We start from the raw sequence: 20,661 nt of genomic DNA, 5'->3' as shown, positions 1-20,661 counted from the left end.
CATCCATGTTAGTCTTTTAATTTCTAGAAGCCCCACTTACATCCTATGGGTTTTACCCATTCAAGTGGATCAATCTAGCTCCAAATTGGTTAGTGTACATGGATTTCATCTTAGATCACATGGCCTGAAGTCACTACTCAGATTCAAGTCTATTTCCTCCTAGTAAGTCACACTCATTTTGATTCATGAGCAACATGTGCCTTCTTACGGTAGAAGGAGTCAACATATCTTAGATTGGTAATGTAGCAAGTTTGACCTACACAAGTCTTGTGTTACTTGTAATACCTTAATTTTTTTTCCAAAATATAATTGTTATTTATTGAAAATAATTTATTATAAATTTTTAATAAATAATAGTTTGTTTTGGAATCGATGGGCTAAAAGTGAGTTTTCTAAAGAAAATAAGGGTAAAATGACTTTAAGAGAATAATTTTTTTATATATTTGTTAGACCTTGCCCCTATTAGCCCAATAAGCCTTATGTTACTTAAAAGGAGTATAATAGGTTAAACCTAATACTTTCTTAGAACCCTTGTGCTATTAGAAACACAAGTGAAAGACCAAAAAAGTTATGAAGTGCAACCTTGTTGGAACCCTTGCCTTGTAGGAGCATTTTCAAAGTAAATAAGAGTGAATTATTTCTCTTAAGATGTCTTTCAAATGTGTGTAGTGATTCTCAATCCCTTATGTTGTCTATGTATGATATTAGAGGAGTTTTGAATACCTGAAAGCTGTGTTGTAATGTATGTTTTGTTGACATGTTTGGATGAATTGGAAATGCTTAAAGACTGTTGTTTGTTTTTTATTTTGGTATTTTGAAATTGTCTTTGGAATGCTTGTTATTATATATATATATATATATATATATATATATATATATATATATATATCAGTTTCCTATAATTGCATTTGGGATTGATTTGTGAAGTGTATGCTTTTGGAATTCAATCGAACAAACTATTTTGATGATATTATGTGTAATTGAATGTAACATGTAAGTTAAAGATGTTGGCATAAACCTAAGATAGGGACCATGAATAATTGAACTGATATAGGATAAATTAGGGATGAATTTGGTAACCTCAAGGCACACATAATTGGTTAAGGTCCTTAAGTCGAACATGGTTGTTTAGGACTAGTAAGCCTTAGACTTATATAATTAATTGGAATAGATTTCAGTGAAGAGATGGGAAGGAGGCTTGGTGTAATCCCTTTTTCATAAGATTGAAGATGTTTCTTTGAGTGTATGGGTGTTCTCAAGGTGAGTATGGTCATGTAAATATGGGTGTGCTCTAGGTGAGACAATCACATTCATTTTATGATAAAAAGATGTGAGAATAGAACCACAGGCATGTTGGTTAACACGACCATATTTGAATTCAAAGTAAAAGCTTGAAAAAACAAGCAAACTCATGCTCATCTTCGCTCTACATAGCATGAATATGTTGGTATTGGTTTCCTTAGGGACTTGAGTATGTTAAAGTTGGAAATGATTGAGAAATTAGGGAGAAAACTTAGTATAGTAAAATAATGAGAAAATTGACTAGTGTTAATTAATTAACAACTTGAAAAACAATTGAGAATATAAAATGAGAAGAATTGTAGTTGTTATACTTAATGTTTATCTAGTTGATATGAAACAATTGAGAAGTATATTTATAAATCATTGAAAATTGATATTGAGACAATTGGATCATGTGAATCATGTTGACATGTGACATGCATCATATTCATTTGAAACTTTTTTTTTTGTATGAAGTATTAATGTGGAATCCACTGTTAGGGAGGCCCCTTAGTAATCAATGTATCTAGACCTTAAGGGTTAGCTTGGTTTGAGAATATCAATCACATTCTATGACTTGTATGGGTGGACCTAATGCAAAAACTTGACGCCAATGCACTTTAGGAGATCTTTGCCCTGGTGAGACAATTTGATAGCAAACATCTTTGACCAAGTGGCTCTATATCCTAACATGTACTCTTAAGCTACTCTATGAGCTTTTGAGTAACATGTAATTTCAAACTTGGCACCACATGATCATGATCACATCAAAATATGAGATTTTTAAATCAAAAGACGATTTTAGGTCCTAAACATCTCCATTCGATCATACCAATATGAGTAATCTTCTTCATTAAAGGCAGGAGGCCTGGTGAGAAAAGCTCTTTCTAGTAGGTACTATTCTTCACTACTTCCAATAACAGATCTTTTAGCTTTAGCACAAATAGATACTCAACCTTATCAAAGATAGAGCTTTGATACCAAATTGTGGAGAAAAGATAAACACTAGAACAAGGTTGAATAGTATGAATCAAAACTCACACATTTTTCGCAATGAAGTAGTAATGCTAGTTAAATGAATCATGAAGAGCGGTCAAATGGAACACCAAATATTTTTATACTAGTTCATATCAACCACCAAGAATATGTCTAGTCCTCAATTTAATCAAATTGAGTTCTAGTATCTTTAAACAAAGATATAATTATTCTTCCAACAAGTCACTTCTAGCTCAACCCTAAGTATTCTTTGACTTGCCTTTTTAAGCAACTATCCAAGTATTCTTTTAACAAGTCTCTCTAGGCTTAACAACCAAGTATTCTTTTACAGTTAAGCCTCACTAGGCTCAAAACAAGTATTAGTTTTTAGACAAGCCTCTCCAAGCTCAACCTCATAACAATGGTTATAAAGGTTACACAAGTGTTGTTTTCATCTCACTTAGACGTTTTAGAACTAGTATGGAGTAGTAAGAATTTACAAGAAAGAATAAATTTATAAAGAGTATGTTTCTATACAAGTGTATCTATATGTTCATTCTTTCTTGTTTCTTGAGCTTTAAATCTTCTTATATAGTAGCTTGAAGAAGATGATTGTTGCAACACTTTGATCCAACTCACAAGTTTTCTTTGTCTATATTCATCATCTTTCCCTGTGATGACATGTAACTTTTTGACTCATTTAATGTGAGCATTAAATGTATTTCACCAAATGGTACCTCTTATCTGATCAAGGAAGCTACTAATCAACTTTTCATACCAAATGAAGTTTGTAGAAGAAATGTTAGCGCAATACAGTAATAGTAGTGACTTTATATGCTTTTCTCCATAATTTTAAAGACCTTTGTCCTTGGTCCTGAAAAAATGTATGATTTTGTTCTCTTTAAAAAAAATTTGGTCCTGAAAAAATGTATGATTTTGTTCTCTTTAAAAAAATTGAGTTCCAAGAAATTTTCTTGTTTGATCTATTAAGGAATGAAACATTTAAGAAGCTTTTGTCATCATTAGTCTCAATATATAATAAGCATTTAACGAATATGAGACAAATTGTATGCTTCGTTTGGTTTACATCATCTTAATTATAAACGATATGCATCTTGCACTTTGTTTGATAACTATTTTCAAAGAAATCTTGTTGAAGATGTTTTTGAAGACATTTACTCTTATAAAAATGTTTGTTTGTTAGCATTAAAATTCTTAGCTTGGGGGATCTAAGATCGTCCTTTGACTTAATAGATCCCTTAGAAATACATGTTTTAATGTCAGCAAACTTCAATATTTTTTTACAAAGAAATATTCTTAAGATTATATAAGAAAGGTGATAGTATAAGACCAATGGTTAGGATGACATGTCTTTTTTAACAAGTCTCTTAATCAGAACATTTCGTCTATCTAAGACGAATGCATTAAATACATTATTTATTATGTATGATAGTAATATCATCTATGTTTATGTTATTTCTTAACAAATCAAAGTAATAAAAAATTATTTGGTACTTGAAATAAAAAAGGAACGAAGATATGCTTTTTGTCAAAGAAAGGATAAATAAATATCTTAGACCCTGCAAAGTCATTGATAAAGTCATTTTTTATTGACACACGCAACAATTCTTCCCGTTATGTATCTTAAAGGTGGTAAACATCATCCTTGATCTGATAAGAAGTGACAATTTGGTGAAATACATTTAATATACCAACGAACGTCTTATTCTAACAAGAGAGGAAGGCGAAGAAAAATGACGCAAGGTTACTATGAAACTTAAGGATTTGCAACAATCATCTTCATCAAGAACCTATTTTAAAAAAGTTTAAAGACTTAGAAAGAAAAAGAACCAAATGAGAATAATTATTCTATTCATTCTTTCTGTGTAAAAGCTTGGTACTTAATTATTGTATCAGATTTTGTGAGTAAGATGGAACACATGTTATCTTTACCCAACTTTAACTTTGTGTTTTAGCTTGAAGCCTAAAAAGTTTTTTTTGAAAGAATACTTGGTTGTTGAAGCTTGGAGAAATATTGTTGTTTAAAAAATACTTGAGTAGTTGCTTGAAGAGGAAATTCAAGGAATACTTAGGTTTGAGTTAGAAGTGACATGTTAAAAACTACTTGTATCTTTGCAAAAATAGTAGAACTTGATCGAGTTGATAAAGAGGTAGATTTAGTCTTAGTGATTGAGATGAATCAATATAAAAACATCTTATGTTATTTATCCCTTGCTTATCTCTTTGTCTACATTCCTCTAAGGCACACAATACTACTTCATTGTTTCAAAAAAGTGTTAACATTTTGATTGACACTATTCAACACCCCTTCTAGTGTTTTTCGCTCCATAATTTGGTATCAAAGCTTAGCCTTTGATGGGATTGAGCATCCAATCATTCTAAAGGAACATCCTAAGATGGGAGGTTGTAAAAGTCAATACTTGGCTGAAGGAACTTCTCTTACAATGCCTCCAACCTTTAATGAAAAGCACTACCCATATTGAAAGGGCAAAATGAAAATGTTCACTAAGTCCGCCCAATATCACTTCTCGAAGATCATCATATCCAACGATGTTCTAGTGACCAAGCTAGAAAATGAGTACACACAAGAAGGCTACAAGATCCTACAATTCAACACAAAACCAAGATATATCTTGGCTTGTTCTTTGTCAAGGACCAGGTACAACATGTTTTGCAATTGAAAAATTGCTAAAGAAATGTGGGAAGCCATCAAGGTAACTTATGAAGGAACTGAAGATGTAAGGCTTAGAAGAGTTGCTACTCTTTAGAGACACTATGAGTTGTTCTATTTGAAGTAGAACGAAATCATTGATGAAATGTTTGGAAGATTATAGACTATTCTCAGTGGGCTAAAATTCCTGTGAACATTTTCCAAAGCTAAAAAAAACCTAAAGATCTTGAATATCCTTCCAAAGGTTTGGGATTCAAAGGCTACTGCCATTTTAAAGGCAAGTGTCCTTAAAACTATTACCCTGGACAAACTTTTGGGAGCTCTAAGAGTTCATGAAGTTCATTTAAGTAATGGAGATCACATGAAAGCTAATTATTATGTTGATCTAAGTAATACTGAAACCAAGAAGAAGAGGGACAATGGAAAAACTCTAAAGGTGTAATCTAAGGATAACAACTCAAAGGAAAGTTCGAAAGATTCAATAGACAATTAAATATCTCTTATGTTTAAGAATTTTAAGAACATGTTGAAAAAGAAAGCAAGACCGAGGAACTTCCATCAAAAGAAAGATACGCTCAAGAAACCAATCAAGGAGGAAAACAAAGAGATCATCTATTATAAGTGTAAGAAGCCTCGACATACGAAAGATGAATGTTGTACACTTAGAAAAAAAAGTGGTCTAGTAGAAAGAAGGCTAAGAAGAGTCTGATGGTCACATGGAAAAATCTGGATAGCAATAACAAAAATTTAGATGATGAAAAGATCAACATCTATCTTATGATAGATATAGACAAAAGAATGATAAAGGTTGATTCTGACTCTAGCTCTCATATTTTTTTCTAAAAGATGAACCAATGATTCTGATGAAGAAGTGATGTTCTATGAAACATTTTTGGAAAACTCTCACATGATTACTCTTGATTACAAAATGTTTAAATAAAAAATAAAATAATGATTTTAAAAAATAAAAAAACTCAAGAATGATTTGTCATATATTACTAAGGAGATTCAAGGTCTCAAATGCAAAATCACAAGCAATGAACCATCTAAGGTTACAACATTGTAAGATGAAAACATACAACTTATGAAGGATTTTGCAAATTTTTTGAAGAATATTCTATGTTTAATATGCTTTGAAAGTATAGAAGATTGTCATTGACAAATGTGGTCTTGGAATTGGGAAAGAGGAATCTAAAGCTTCTTCCTCAAAACCTAAGACTATTTCTACAATGTCTATGGTAAAAATAATCATCATAACAATAGATGTAACCTAAAAAGAGAGCAAAAGAGAAAGTCTAAGGTTAAAGGTACTAACAAAAAGAATGTAAGAAGATGTGAGTACCAAAGCCTCAAATAATTTTTGTTATAGATTATTGATCAAGCTTAAGCTCAAGATGAAGATATCAAATGTTTTGGTGATCACAAATATGCCGTATATAGTTTTGAAAGATAAGAGTGCAAATTGTAATTTGGGGTTTGTTTTACTTTGTTGCATGTGTTTCTTTGTGCATAGTTTAAGTGTTAAATCTTTACTTAGCTTTAATTTTTCATTTAGATTGATGACTAATGATAATAGAAAGGTTTAAAAATGATTTGAAAAAAAGACAAGTAAAAAAAATTGAGATGTTAAGTTTTCACAAAAAATAGTCAATTATCTTTAGTAATAATTGATTATTTGCACTATTTTTCAGTAAGCTAAGAAACCTTGTTGTGATAATCGATTAATATGCAAAATAATCAATTATTTCAAAAAAAAAACTTTCTGAAATAATCAATTATCACTCAAAATAATTAATTAAATTTAGGGATGGCAAAACGGGCCAGCCCGGCCCGTTTTGGCCCGGCCCGCCATTGGCCCGCCAAAAACGGGGCGGGCCGGCCCGGCCCGCCAATGTAAAACGGGCTGGAGATGCTGGCCCGCCCCGCCTAAGGGTGGGCTGGCGGGCTGGCGGGCCAGCCCGCTTACAAAAATAAAAAATAAAAAAAAATGGAAAAAAAAAATTTATTTTATGGTTAAATAAATTTTTTTTTGCTACAAATAAATAAATATAATCATATGAAATAAAAAATGCATACATATTGTACTTAATATATGTTCAACAAAAACAAATTACAAACTTAAAACAAAATCAAATAGAAATTAGTCCATTTACACCAAAATCAAAACTAAATTATAAACTTACAAATTATTTATACACTAAATTTTTTGATAGTCCACAAACAAGTTTAAATACAATTAATTAACTTTAAATTTTTATTTTAAGAATATTAGAAGCTCTCTTGAAAGAAGATGTCTCTACTTTTTTTCTTAATCATCTTCATCCTCATCTTCTACATCAAAATAAAATAAACATAAAAATAATTAAATTAAAAAATATATATATATGCGGGCCGGCGGGTTGTGGCGGGCCGGCCCGCTATTTGGCCCGGCGGGTTGGCGGGCTTGGCGGGGCGGGCTTGGCGGGTTGGCGGGTTAAAATGCTTGGCCCGGCCCGCCAATTTTTGGCGGGCCAACAGGCCAGCCCGCGGGCCATGGCCCACTTTGCCATCTCTAATTAAATTGTTCTTGGTGGATTTTCATATTTACGAAGAACAAAATAATCAATTATTCATAACAATAATCAATTATTTTAATTAGAAAACTTTATATATTGGTTTTCATTAATTATCAGAACTTCAAATTATGAGAAATTTGCTAAAAATATACTTGTGAGTGAACTCTAAAAAATATTTCTTGAAAAGAGGTTTGAAACCCTTTTATGGGAACCTCATGTATGAAACTAGAGTGAGTTTGTCATCATCATAAAATTGAAGACATTGTTAAGCAATTGGTTTGATTCACCTACTTTGAAATGTTTTGTAGATCAGGTGAATTTGTTATTTAATCTCTATAACTAGTTTTCTTGAGTAGGTTTCTCAAGAAAAGGGATTCTCTTAGTAGGATGCTATAAGAAATTGCTTCTTGGGGTTCAAGAAGTGATTCTTTAATAGTCTAGGACTGAATTGCATGTGATAGTGTGATTATAAATCTTCTAACAATAAAGATTACTGAAAAATCTCAATTAGGTTGATTGGAGACTGGAAGTAGGTCAAATTTGTGACTGAACCAATTTAAATTTGTTGTGCATTTTTCTCTATCCCTACATTTGTCTTTACATTCTTGCAACTCTGATTATATGCCTACTGATGTGATATGTTTCATTAATGTTGGATATAGAAATTAGAATATGAATTTTCATTAACAAGTTGTCTCAACACAACATCTTACATATAGTTGTGAATCAATATACTTCATTAGACAACTTTAGAAAATTTAAAAAGAATGTTTGTAAAATCCAATCCACTCCTCTTTTGGATCAACCATCTTTTCTTACAATTGGTATCTAAAGCACAATTCTTGAAAGTTAATTAAGTTTCTTTAAAATAGCTAGTAATAACCTATCGTATTATAATGAATGAGTTTCAATACATAAACCTTCTATTTTCAATGGTGAAAAATATGTATATTGGAAAATTAGAATGAAAATTTTCATTGAAGCAATTGATATAGCCATATGGAATACGGTTGAGAATGAATCATATATTCCTATGAGTGAAGAAAAAGGTGAAAAGAAAGAAAAACATTAGAGTGAGTGAAGTGAAAATGAAAAAAAAGAGCACAATATGACTATAGAGCTAAGAACACATGATATCTACATTATCATATGATGATTTCTTTAGAGTATCTTATGGAAAACCTTAGGAGAAACTAGATTGTTGTAGCTTCTCCTTCAAGTTCCTTCCTAGATCTTTTTTTATTGAAACTCCTCAAGCTTATTCAAGGTCTCCAATGTAGGAGGAAACCTTTGAAATCACCTTCAATGATGAAGGAATCTCTTCAAGTGGTGTCATTTCAAGGAAGAAGATAAACCATTTCAAATCTCACCACACTCTTAGAAAGAGGATAAGAGAATTTGAAGTAAATCAAAGAGAGATTTTAACTTTTGAGAGAAAGAATTCTAAAGAGAAAATAACTTTTCAAACTCCAATAATACTCAAAATTTGTACAAAATGGGACAAAACTATAATGTATAGAGTTTAGTTGGCTTATGGTGCAGCTTAGACTAACCATGGTTAGCTATCTTGTACTTAAGCTTACCAATTCTAGTTAAATTTCTAGAAATCTATTTAATTGTCTAGAAGCTTAGGGATTAAGCTAAGTTAATCCTAGTTTAACATAACCTAGGTTAGCTTAAGTTAACTCTAACTACTTAGCCTAGTCATTATAACTATTAAACTAATGATTACTTTTAACAAGTTGTTAAGATGTCATTATCAAAAGCCATGTGACTTATTTAACAACTTGGATGGCTAGATTGGCTAGGTTTGGACGTCAAAACCACTTGCATGAGCAAGTGAACATCTAAACCTATGGGCCATAAAAATATTTGGGCCATCCGAGTCTCATAAGCCTTGCATGAATTTAGCTAGTTATACCTCCCCTATACTATTGATTTCACCCTTAAGTAAAAAAATTACAAGGACAAAATTATCTATACTATTTGCCCCAGGATACAAGACCAAAAACTATCCTAATACAATCACTACTAAAATGAATTACAAAAAATTGTATAAGAACTATAGGAGTCCTCTAAGGTAGAGTAGGCCTCCAAAGGTAGGGTAATCTACAAATTAAGGGTAAGTGTCCTACAATTCTTCAAACTAACTTTATCATCCTTCATCCTTCTTAGTCTTAAATCTTCTAAAGGGATCCTGGAAAGTAGCTTTCCATCATCCCCTCTATCTTTAAAAGGATTTATCCTCAAATCAAGTGGTTCTTCCACATAGACAATATCACTTACAAGAAAAATTAGGGAAAAAGGATTAGAGATAATATATTCATATAATATGTGTGGAAAGTGCACCCTATGAGGACTTCATTTTGTAGTCCTAACAAGTTTCCCTAGACTAGGAAGGATAGACTCTCTAAGAATAAGGATAGGATCCTCACTATAGTTTAGTCTATGTGTAAAAATAAATCCTAAAAATGTGAAGGTACTTAAACTATAGAAAACTAGGAAAGCACTCCTACAAACTAAAGTATCTTGCTTGAGGTACCCTATGTAGTAACCTAGGCATCTACAAGAACACAAAGTGAACATAACAAGGAAACTACCCAGAAAACCCTTAATCATATTATTTTTTAGATACAAAATAGAAGGTGTAAAGAAAAGTTTATAAAGCTCATATATTCTAATTTTGTCTTGAAGGGAAGTAGTCAAGTTAAGTTTAAACAAGTTTGAACTTCCCTTATGATTAAAAATAGAAAATAAGACACCATAAGATGTATCTAATAAATAGTATAAACTAAAGGTTAGGTGCTTTATTAGAACAAATAATGTAGAAGGGACCCTAAACAAACAATGGTTATCTACTTTGGGCACCATCAAAGTAGTAGCATATGAAGTAGAACTAGGTGAAATCCACTTCTTCTTCACTAGGCTAGGAACATTAAATCCTTTCTTTTCAAAAATATTCAATTTTTGGATCTTAAGCTCTAAGTTCTAGCAACAGTAGAGGAAGAGCTAAAATATTTTTGAAGAAGAAAAGTCTTTTTGCAATCATCTTTAATAGAAAGGTGACTTTCCGTTATCTCCAAATTTTTGGAGGAGACACTATCCTTCTTACTCTTCTCTAAAAGTGGTGTCTTCTTTTGTTTTTCATTTGCTTTTGGTCCTCAAACACTTGTGAAGTTGTTAGAGGATGGAAAGGAAATTTTTATTCTTTATGAGTGAAGATTATTTTGTTGGTATGGCCATTATTTATAGTATTCTAGTCAAATTACCATGGCCTGCCAAGCAAAATATTACAAGCTTCCATAGGGATTACATGACATAAAACTTTATCTTTATAATCCCTAATGGAGAACTTTATCTCCACTTGTTGGTTCATTTCTAATTCCTCGCCTTCATTAAGCCAATGAAGCTTATGTGGGTGAGGATAAGGAATGGTAGTGAAGGTTTGCTTGTTGACCAACCTTGTTTTATAACAATTGGAGCATGAGCCACTATCAATAATGGGAGAACAAGGTTTTTTGGAAACTGAATTTCTTGTTTGAAAGATATTCTCCCTTTTATCCACTAAAATATCACAATTGTGAGGATAAACCTGTTCAACACTAGTATTTACTCCTTCTTCTTCTTTATCACTACTAGAGGTAGATGAAGAGGAAGTAACCTCCTCTTGGCTACTATAAGTGTTTATGACCTCATTGTAGACCCCTAAAATTGTCCGGGTCGGAAATAAAGCTTGAAGACCCTCGAAGACTGAAGGAAGATCATCCAGAAGGACTCCTAGAAGGCCCAAGGAGGGTTCTCTATAGGTCTAGAGGTCTTAGGATACCCAAAAATAAGAAAAGTGGGAGGAATGAAGTCAATACGGCCTCTCAGGGGTTCACTACGGCCGTATTGAGTATTTTGAACTACAATACGGCCGCAGCGAACTCAATACGGCCGTATTGAAGTCTTGAAACTTCAATACGGCCTCTCAGGGATTCACTACGGCCGTATTGAGTATTTTGAACTACAATACGGCCGCAGCGAACTCAATACGGCCGTATTGAAGTCTTGAAACTTCAATACGGCCGCAGCGAACTCAATACGGCCGTATTGAAGTTCAAAAACTTCAATACGGGCCGTATTGATCCCAGGGGCCGTACTGCGCCTCATTCCTATAAATATGACGTCAATTGGACGTCATTTGACACTTTCACACACAGTTTTAACCCTCTCCTTGAGTATTCTGGGGTTTTTTGAGCAGTGCTCTCCCTAGAAATCACTTGGAGAGTTGATCCGACGAAGTTCTTGAGCCCCGAGCCATTTTGCTTGAGGATCGAACCTAGTCGAAGGGAAATCCTCCGGATTTCCAAGTCAAAAATTATTTTTAGGAAGGAGTGAGCGGGCTTGTAGAGCGAGGGAACGCCAAAAAGCTTCCCAGTTTTACTTGATATATAAAAAGCACACTTCAAGAGGTTTCTTTTCTAAAAATCCCTTCTTTTACTGCTTTCTGTGTGAATATTTAACTGTCATCATGTAGATAGTTAATTTATAATTGCTTAGAATAAATAGGGGTAATTTAGTAATTTTATATTGTTATTTTAGAAATAATCTGTCATAGGGAACCCGAAAGGGGCGCTGTGGGGTGCTAACACCTTCCCCACGCGTAACCGACTCCCTTACCCGACTCTGGTTGTAATGGCCGAAGTCGATTTTTGAATCGATTGCCTTATCTCTTTTTCCAATGTTTTGAGTAAAACATTGGTGGCGACTCCACGAACCCTCCTTTTACGAAAACCACTAATCCATGGAGGGTCCCGCTTGGGATTAAAATGGATTGGTGAGACTTTTAATAAATAAATTGGATAAGATCGACAAGGTCTCAGTTTGAGAATAAATCGTTCTAATAATCCAATACATTTTCAAAACCAAAATAAAAAGCGAGCTCGACCGTCTTCGCGACCGCCGAGGCCCGTTTGGGCCGGTGGCGACAGATGGCGACTCCGCTGGGGAAGCTTCGAGAGTCAATCCCATTTAGTGACAGATTATTTTTAACAAATAATAGTTAAAATTACTTCATTACCCCTTTGCTTGTATGATAACATGCTTTATTTATTTGGCTTTAATAACTGTTGTATGTTTAAATTCTCGCAATTGTTTGAAATAAAAACTGCACACAAACCTTTGCACACAACAGTTCCCTCTATACCCGGGGGCATGAGTGATTAACCATAGGGAGTGGATGTTAGTACGGCCGGTTGTCGAATGGGTCTATAGGTGCCCGTAGACCGTTGTCGGAAAACATCACTCAAGGTGATAACCATGAACTTGAGTCCGACGGTGCGTTGGAGCTTTCCATCGACCTACGATGAGAGGAATTGGGTCCCTATAATGGGGGCACCTTGGGGGCCTTGGACTGGTGAGAACAGTTAGAACCTACCTTGAATATGCACCATTTCTGCAGGATACCCCTACCTCGTGATTCGCTCGTGACTGTTCGTGGATGAGTGAATTGTTTGTGTAAATGTTTATGTGCAATTGTTTGTGCATTAATAAATAACCTCGTGATAAGGTCTAAAGAATAATCCCCATGCATGAAAAAAAAAAAAAAAAAAAAAAAAAAAAAAAAAAGAGCATGACATGAGAGGAAAGACCATGTGTGAAAATATAATAAAAGTGAGGAGCATGTGCATCATTACCAATAAAGATATCATGCATCCTCATAAACCATGCATTCTAGGTTCACCAATACCTCTTGACATGAGTAAAAGAGACCCATAATTATCGAGATTCTCTGTTGAGGAGAGATCATAAGTCAAGGAGGGTGGTAACACTCTGTTTTAAAAAGGCAGCGCCTTAAAATGGAGGGTTATCAAGCTCATGTCAAGAGCGTATTCATTTCATAAATTAATTAGATTAAATATTCATTTTTAGAAAGTGGCTGGTCATCTCTCTGTCCTCACGCGCGCGCAGAAAATCAAGAAAATGGAAGCGCTGGGGGAGCAAAATAAGAAGCTCACAACCGAGCTCTCTCAGCTCAACAAGAAAATGGACGCGTTGGAGGAACGAAATAAGGAGCTTACAGCCGAGCTCTCACAGCTCAAAGAGCAAATGGCGCAAATGATGGAACTCATGCGTCACCACAACATACAAGGGGCTGAGCACAGTGACCATGAGTCCCATCATGTTGGAGGAAGAGTGGAACAAGAGCTGAAAAGCGGGAAGCTAGCTAAACCTTCCCAATCATTTAAAGCTAAGAAGACCTTCGGGAAGAAGAAGGAGAGAGAAGTCAGTGCCATAACCATCCCTTCGTCTTCTTCCACTTCGAAGTCAGGAGGATCGCAATTCAAACCTGTGAAGAAGTTTGATAAACTTCCGACCACATATAGCGACATCCTGCCGAAGCTAGTGGAAGCACGTCTTCTAGCTTACGTTCCATTAAAGAAGATTGATCCACCTCATCCCAGTTGGTACAAACCACAAGACAAATGTTTATACCATTCGGGGGCATCGGGGCATTCAACGGAGAACTGTAAAGCTCTCAAATACAAGGTCCAAAGCCTTATTGATGCCGGGTGGATCACTTTTGACTCAACAGCGCCCGACGTGAGCAAGAATCCTCGGCCAAAGCAGGATTAGAAAGAAGAACAAGCCACGATAGGGCCCCTTCATATTTTTCTTTTCTTTTAAGGACTCATGATCAGTACCCGAGATCATGAGAACCTTTTCATGTAAATAAGGGTTTTTATACAGTTTTAATACATATCAATAAAGAGGCATTCACACATTATTCTCTCATTTTGTTCTATTCTCTCTCTCTCATTAATATTAATAAACTCTAAACCTAAACAGAACCAATAAATAATTGTGTCTGTAATTGTTCGCTCTGACCGGGATCCGAAAGTTGAGGATAAATGGGTTGAGTTGGACAGTGATGAGGAGACCATTTCTCCGGATCTGCAAAGATTGTTAGATTAAAAAGCTCGTCAAGAGAAATTGGAAATTGTAAATTTGGGGCATGGCCGAAAGATATAAGAGGTCAACATTGGGACCCATATCAGTGATGAAATAAGGACACATGTTTCCACTATGATTATAATAAAATCATTCTTCATTGCTTCTTTTCTTGCTTATAATAAAGTTCTAAACCACATTATTTTAACCCTGTTTGAATAAACATGAATGAGGTTAAAATCGTCTTAAAAAATAAACCCACATCATTTTATGTGGAAGTGTGTGTGTCAACTTGGAGCACCTTTTCTTGGCCTCAATAAGTGCCATCATGGATAAAGAAATCCTAAAGATAATAAGCTCGGCAGGAAACCCAAAAAGGGGACTATGCAAAATGAGAGCAAAAAGACCCGCTAGGAATCCCACAAAAGGGTGACCTAGGCAAAAGTTAGGGTTACAAAATAAAAGCAAAAGACCCGCTAAAACCCCACAAATGGGTATTTTAGGCAAAAGTTAGGGCCGTCAAAAAAGAAAAACAAAATAAATCCATGATGGTACCATCAATTGAATTCAACAAGGGGCTCAAGAAAAGCTATCCAAGTTGTCAAAGCACAATCATTAATAACAAAGATGTGCTTAATCTCATAAGTGTTTAATCAAACAAGCTTAAACACATAAGCCTACCTTGGCCAAACATTCTTACAAAAACCATTTTTGAAAAATAAATCCCCTCTAAAACACAAACTTTCGAAAAAAATATATCTTTCCTTTCTCTTCTCTCTTGTCCCAAAAGATTTTAGAATAATCTAGTGGAAGCATGGAGAAATAAATCATCACTGAAAATGGATCTAATCTGAATAATAAAATGGTGGAAGAACTGTGCCAAGAATTCAAGATCCAACACCATAATTCTTCCCCATATCGGCCAAAGATGAATGGGGCAGTCGAGGCAACCAAAAAGAACATCAAGAAAATAGTGATGGTTGTCTCATTTAAAGACTGGCATGAGATGTTACCCTTCGCTCTTCATGGTTATAGGACTTCAGTACGCACATCTACAGGAGCTACTCCAGTCTCCCTCGTCTATGGAATGGAGGCAGTTCTACCCGTCGAAGTCAAGATACCTTCTCTAAGGGTAATTATGGAAGCAAAACTTTCCGAAGAAGAATAGGTTCAAAGCCGGTATGACCAGTTGAACCTCATTGAAGGAAAATGGCTGAACGCCATATGCCATGGTCAAGCCTATCAGAGGAAGACCAAAAAGGCTTTTGACAAGAAAGTCCACCCTCGAGTCTACCATGAGGGAGAGTTGGTAATGAAGAAATTGCTACCAACTCAAAAGGACAAAATCGGAAAGTATGCCCCAAATCACGGAGGACCATACATGGTAAAACGAGCCTTCTCAGGAGGAGCATTGATCCTCACAGACATGGATAGAGAAGAACTTCGATACCCAGTCAACACTGACGTGGTAAAGAAGCACTATGCTTGAAGACGTTGCTTACATAAGCCCGCTAGGATGAAAACCCAAAAAGGGCGTCCTAGGCAAAAGTTAGGGCAAAACAAAAAGCCCGCCAGTACAAGGGTACTAGGCAAAACAAAGGCAAAATCATCCCCGCTAGGATACGTCCTAGGCAAAAGTTAGGGGCAAAAGAATAAGATGTAAAAACAAAGCAAGCAACGATCACTTGAATCGAAAACCAAAAGGCGATTCAAGTGATTATCTTCTAGAAGCAAGCATCTTGCAGCATCTACACTCCTGGCTCAGGCCGAAGCAATTAGGGGAACGTAAAGAGCAACAATTACAGATATAATTGTTAAGCCCAATGTGTATAGCCTACCTTGGCCAGCCATTCTTCAGAAATTTCCTTCTGTATATCTTTCTGTAAAAACACTTGTGAATATCAATAAAAATATCTATTCATTTCTTTTCTCTCTTGACCATGTGATTATGCCTCTAAATTGATGTTTCAAAAATTGTACGAAACTCTCTTAATAATCGGTCAAATAAAGAAAATTGGAGGGGTTCCTATAAAATCCATAAATCTCCTGCATAAAGGCTCATAAAAATACTCCCTCGCGTCAATGACAGAAAGTCCTCCAAGAAGAAGAGGATAGGGAGAGCCACTCACTTTTCTAAATAAATGAACAAAAATAAAAAATTTTATTGCATTTGTGCATCACACATTAGTTGCACATTCAAAGACCTTATCATGAGGTAACCGCATAAAAAAATAGAAAATTGCTTGTGTATGACAGCAGCAAGCAAAATGCAAAGATTCAGAAAATCAACAGCGTCATACAGAATAACTAAGCCTGGAGAGGCTTGCCGAAACAATACTCCCACAGAATAATTGAGCCTGGAGAGGCTCGCTGAAATAATACTCTTTCAAAATAACTGAGCCTGGAGAGGCTCGCCGAAATAATACTCCTTCAGAATAACTGAGCCTGGAGAGGCTTGCCGAAAAAATACTCTCAGAATAATTGAGCCTGGAGAGGCTCGCCGAAAGAATACTCTTTCAGAATAATTGAGCCTGGAGAGGCTTGTCGAAACAATACTCATTCAGAATAACTGAGCCTGGAGAGGCTCACAGAAATAATATCCCCCCAGAGAAACCTCAGCTCGCGCTCAGAACAAATCCCCAGCGAGAGCTATCAAAGCAAGATCGACAAAATTCCCAATGGAAGTACGATCTCCTAAGCAGAATATCCAAGTCAAAGGACTTAAACTTCCTCAGTGAAGATAGCTCTCCAACTCAAGTGTTGAGTGAGGCTAAGCCTGCAGAGGCTTCCTAAATAATACTCTGGGATACATAAGATCCCTCATTCCCCAATCGCCTACTCAGAGGCATCCCTGCAAAAAGAGAAAAATCAAAAAAATATCAATAAGTATTCCCCAAGCGGAATCTGGCACTCAGCCGAACACTAAACTTCAAATCCCCAGTCGCCTACTCAAGAGGCACTCCTTCAAAAAGGAAAACCCAAAAAAGAAATCAATAACAATTCCCCAAGCGGAATTTGGCTTTTTCAGCCAATCATCAAACATCAAAATAATTCGCCTACTCAGAGGCACTTCCTTCAAAAAGCAAAAATCATAAAAAGATCAATAAATCATTCCCCAAGCGGAATCCGGCTCTCAGCCTATCATTGAACATCAAGATGATTTGCCTAACAGAAGAGGCCAATCACAACCAATGACAAAATCCCCTGGCGGATAACAGCCTACACAGAGGCAACAAAATCCAAAAATTAAAAAGAGTTACCCGAATAAGGATAACCGGGATACTCCACCAACGTCCAAAGGACGTCAGCCAATCATAAGGCACTGCTCATCTCAGAAAGAGCATCTTCGTGTCTACACCCCAAGGAAACAGAAATTCCTCAATGGGCGCCAACTACTCAATGGAAAGTTGGGACACAAGAACCTATGAGTAACTGCACATCCCCTAGACGGATCCCTGCGTTATCCAGCCCTCAGTGGCACAAAAATCAAAAACAATCGTCGAAGCAGCATCGTGGACTGTGGAGACAAAATCAACATCCAGAATCCCCAGCGGATAACAGCCTATACAGAGGCAGCAAAAATCAGGAAAATCAAAAAGAGATACCCGAATAAGGATAAACCGGGATACTCCACCAACGTCAAAGGACGTCAGCCAAACATAAGGCATCGCTCAACTCAAAGAGAGAGCATCTGTGTTTACACCCCAAGGAGTCAAAAATTCCCATGGGTACCAACTAAGCAATGCAAGTTGGGACACAAGAACCTATGAATGACTGCACATCCCCTAGACGGATCCCTGCGTTATCCAGCCCTCAGCGGCACAAAATCAGAAAAACAAACCGTCGAAGCAGCATTGTGGACTGTGGAGACAAACTATACTCAACTACCTCATTTTGAGAGGCAAAGTCTGGAGAGACGATACTCAAACGAAGTCTGGAGAGACGGTACTCAAACGAAGTCTGGAGAGACAATACTCAAACGAAGTCTGGAGAGACAGTACTCAAACGAAGTCTGGAGAGACGGTACTCAAACGAAGTCTGGAGAGACGGTACTCAAACAAAGTCTGGAGAGACGATACTCAAACGAAGTCTGGAGAGACGGTACTCAAACGAAGTCTGGAGAGACGGTACTCAAACGAAGTCTGGAGAGACGGTACTCAAATGAAGTCTGGAGAGACGGTACTCAAACGAAGTCTGGAGAGACGGTACTCAAACAAAGTCTGGAGAGACGGTACTCAAACGAAGTCTGGAGAGACGGTACTCAAACAAAGTCTGGAGAGACAGTACTCAAACAAAGTCTGGAGAGACGATACTCAAACAAAGTCTGGAGAGACGATACTCAAACGAAGTCTGGAGAGACAATACTCAAACGAAGTCTGGAGAGACAGTACTCAAACGAAGTCTGGAGAGACGGTACTCAAACAAAGTCTGGAGAGACGATACTCAAACGAAGTCTGGAGAGACGGTACTCAAACAAAGTCTGGAGAGACGATACTCAAACAAAGTCTGGAGAGACGATACTCAAACAGAGTCTGGAGAGACGATACTCAGAGTCTGGAGAGACGATACTCAAAGTCTGGAGAGACAGTACTCAGAGTCTGGAGAGACGATACTCAAAGTCTGGAGAAACAGTACTCGAAGTCTGGAGAGACAGTACTCAAAGTCTGGAGAGACGATACTCAAACAAAGTCTGGAGAGACGATACTCAAACAAAGTCTGGAGAGACAATACTCAAACAAAGTCTGGAGAGACAGTACTCAAGGTCTGGAGAGACAATACTCAAGTTCTGGAGAGACAATACTCAGCCATCAGCGTCGTCAGAGGCACGTTGGTGTTAAACTTAGCTACCGAGGTTGTCAGAAGCGCCGAGGTATGCAACAACCTGGAGAGGCTACTCAACAATTTTCCACCGGAAGACACTACAAGTCAGAAGGTTGGCACATCACCCGGACAATTGGGTCAACTCCTTTACTTGTCAGCCGGTACACCAAAAGGCCGTCCGACTAAGTAAAGGGGGGGCAGCTGTAGACCCCTAAAATTGTCCGGGTCGGAAATAAAGCTTGAAGACCCTCGAAGACTGAAGGAAGATCATCCAGAAGGACTCCTAGAAGGCCCAAGGAGGGTTCTCTATAGGTCTAGAGGTCTTAGGATACCCAAAAATAAGAAAAGTGGGAGGAATGAAGTCAATACGGCCTCTCAGGGGTTCACTACGGCCGTATTGAGTATTTTGAACTACAATACGGCCGCAGCGAACTCAATACGGCCGTATTGAAGTCTTGAAACTTCAATACGGCCTCTCAGGGATTCACTACGGCCGTATTGAGTATTTTGAACTACAATACGGCCGCAGCGAACTCAATACGGCCGTATTGAAGTCTTGAAACTTCAATACGGCCGCAGCGAACTCAATACGGCCGTATTGAAGTTCAAAAACTTCAATACGGGCCGTATTGATCCCAGGGGCCGTACTGCGCCTCATTCCTATAAATATGACGTCAATTGGACGTCATTTGACACTTTCACACACAGTTTTAACCCTCTCCTTGAGTATTCTGGGGTTTTTTGAGCAGTGCTCTCCCTAGAAATCACTTGGAGAGTTGATCCGACGAAGTTCTTGAGCCCCGAGCCATTTTGCTTGAGGATCGAACCTAGTCGAAGGGAAATCCTCCGGATTTCCAAGTCAAAAATTATTTTTAGGAAGGAGTGAGCGGGCTTGTAGAGCGAGGGAACGCCAAAAAGCTTCCCAGTTTTACTTGATATATAAAAAGCACACTTCAAGAGGTTTCTTTTCTAAAAATCCCTTCTTTTACTGCTTTCTGTGTGAATATTTAACTGTCATCATGTAGATAGTTAATTTATAATTGCTTAGAATAAATAGGGGTAATTTAGTAATTTTATATTGTTATTTTAGAAATAATCTGTCATAGGGAACCCGAAAGGGGCGCTGTGGGGTGCTAACACCTTCCCCACGCGTAACCGACTCCCTTACCCGACTCTGGTTGTAATGGCCGAAGTCGATTTTTGAATCGATTGCCTTATCTCTTTTTCCAATGTTTTGAGTAAAACATTGGTGGCGACTCCACGAACCCTCCTTTTACGAAAACCACTAATCCATGGAGGGTCCCGCTTGGGATTAAAATGGATTGGTGAGACTTTTAATAAATAAATTGGATAAGATCGACAAGGTCTCAGTTTGAGAATAAATCGTTCTAATAATCCAATACA

This window comes from Cajanus cajan, chromosome 8 (assembly GCF_000230855.2).
Source record: "Cajanus cajan strain Asha chromosome 8, NIPB_CcT2T_4, whole genome shotgun sequence".
NCBI classification, from domain to species: domain Eukaryota; kingdom Viridiplantae; phylum Streptophyta; class Magnoliopsida; order Fabales; family Fabaceae; genus Cajanus; species Cajanus cajan.
The sequence above is the reverse complement of the archived record's forward strand: the minus strand, read 5'-3'. Positions refer to the sequence as shown.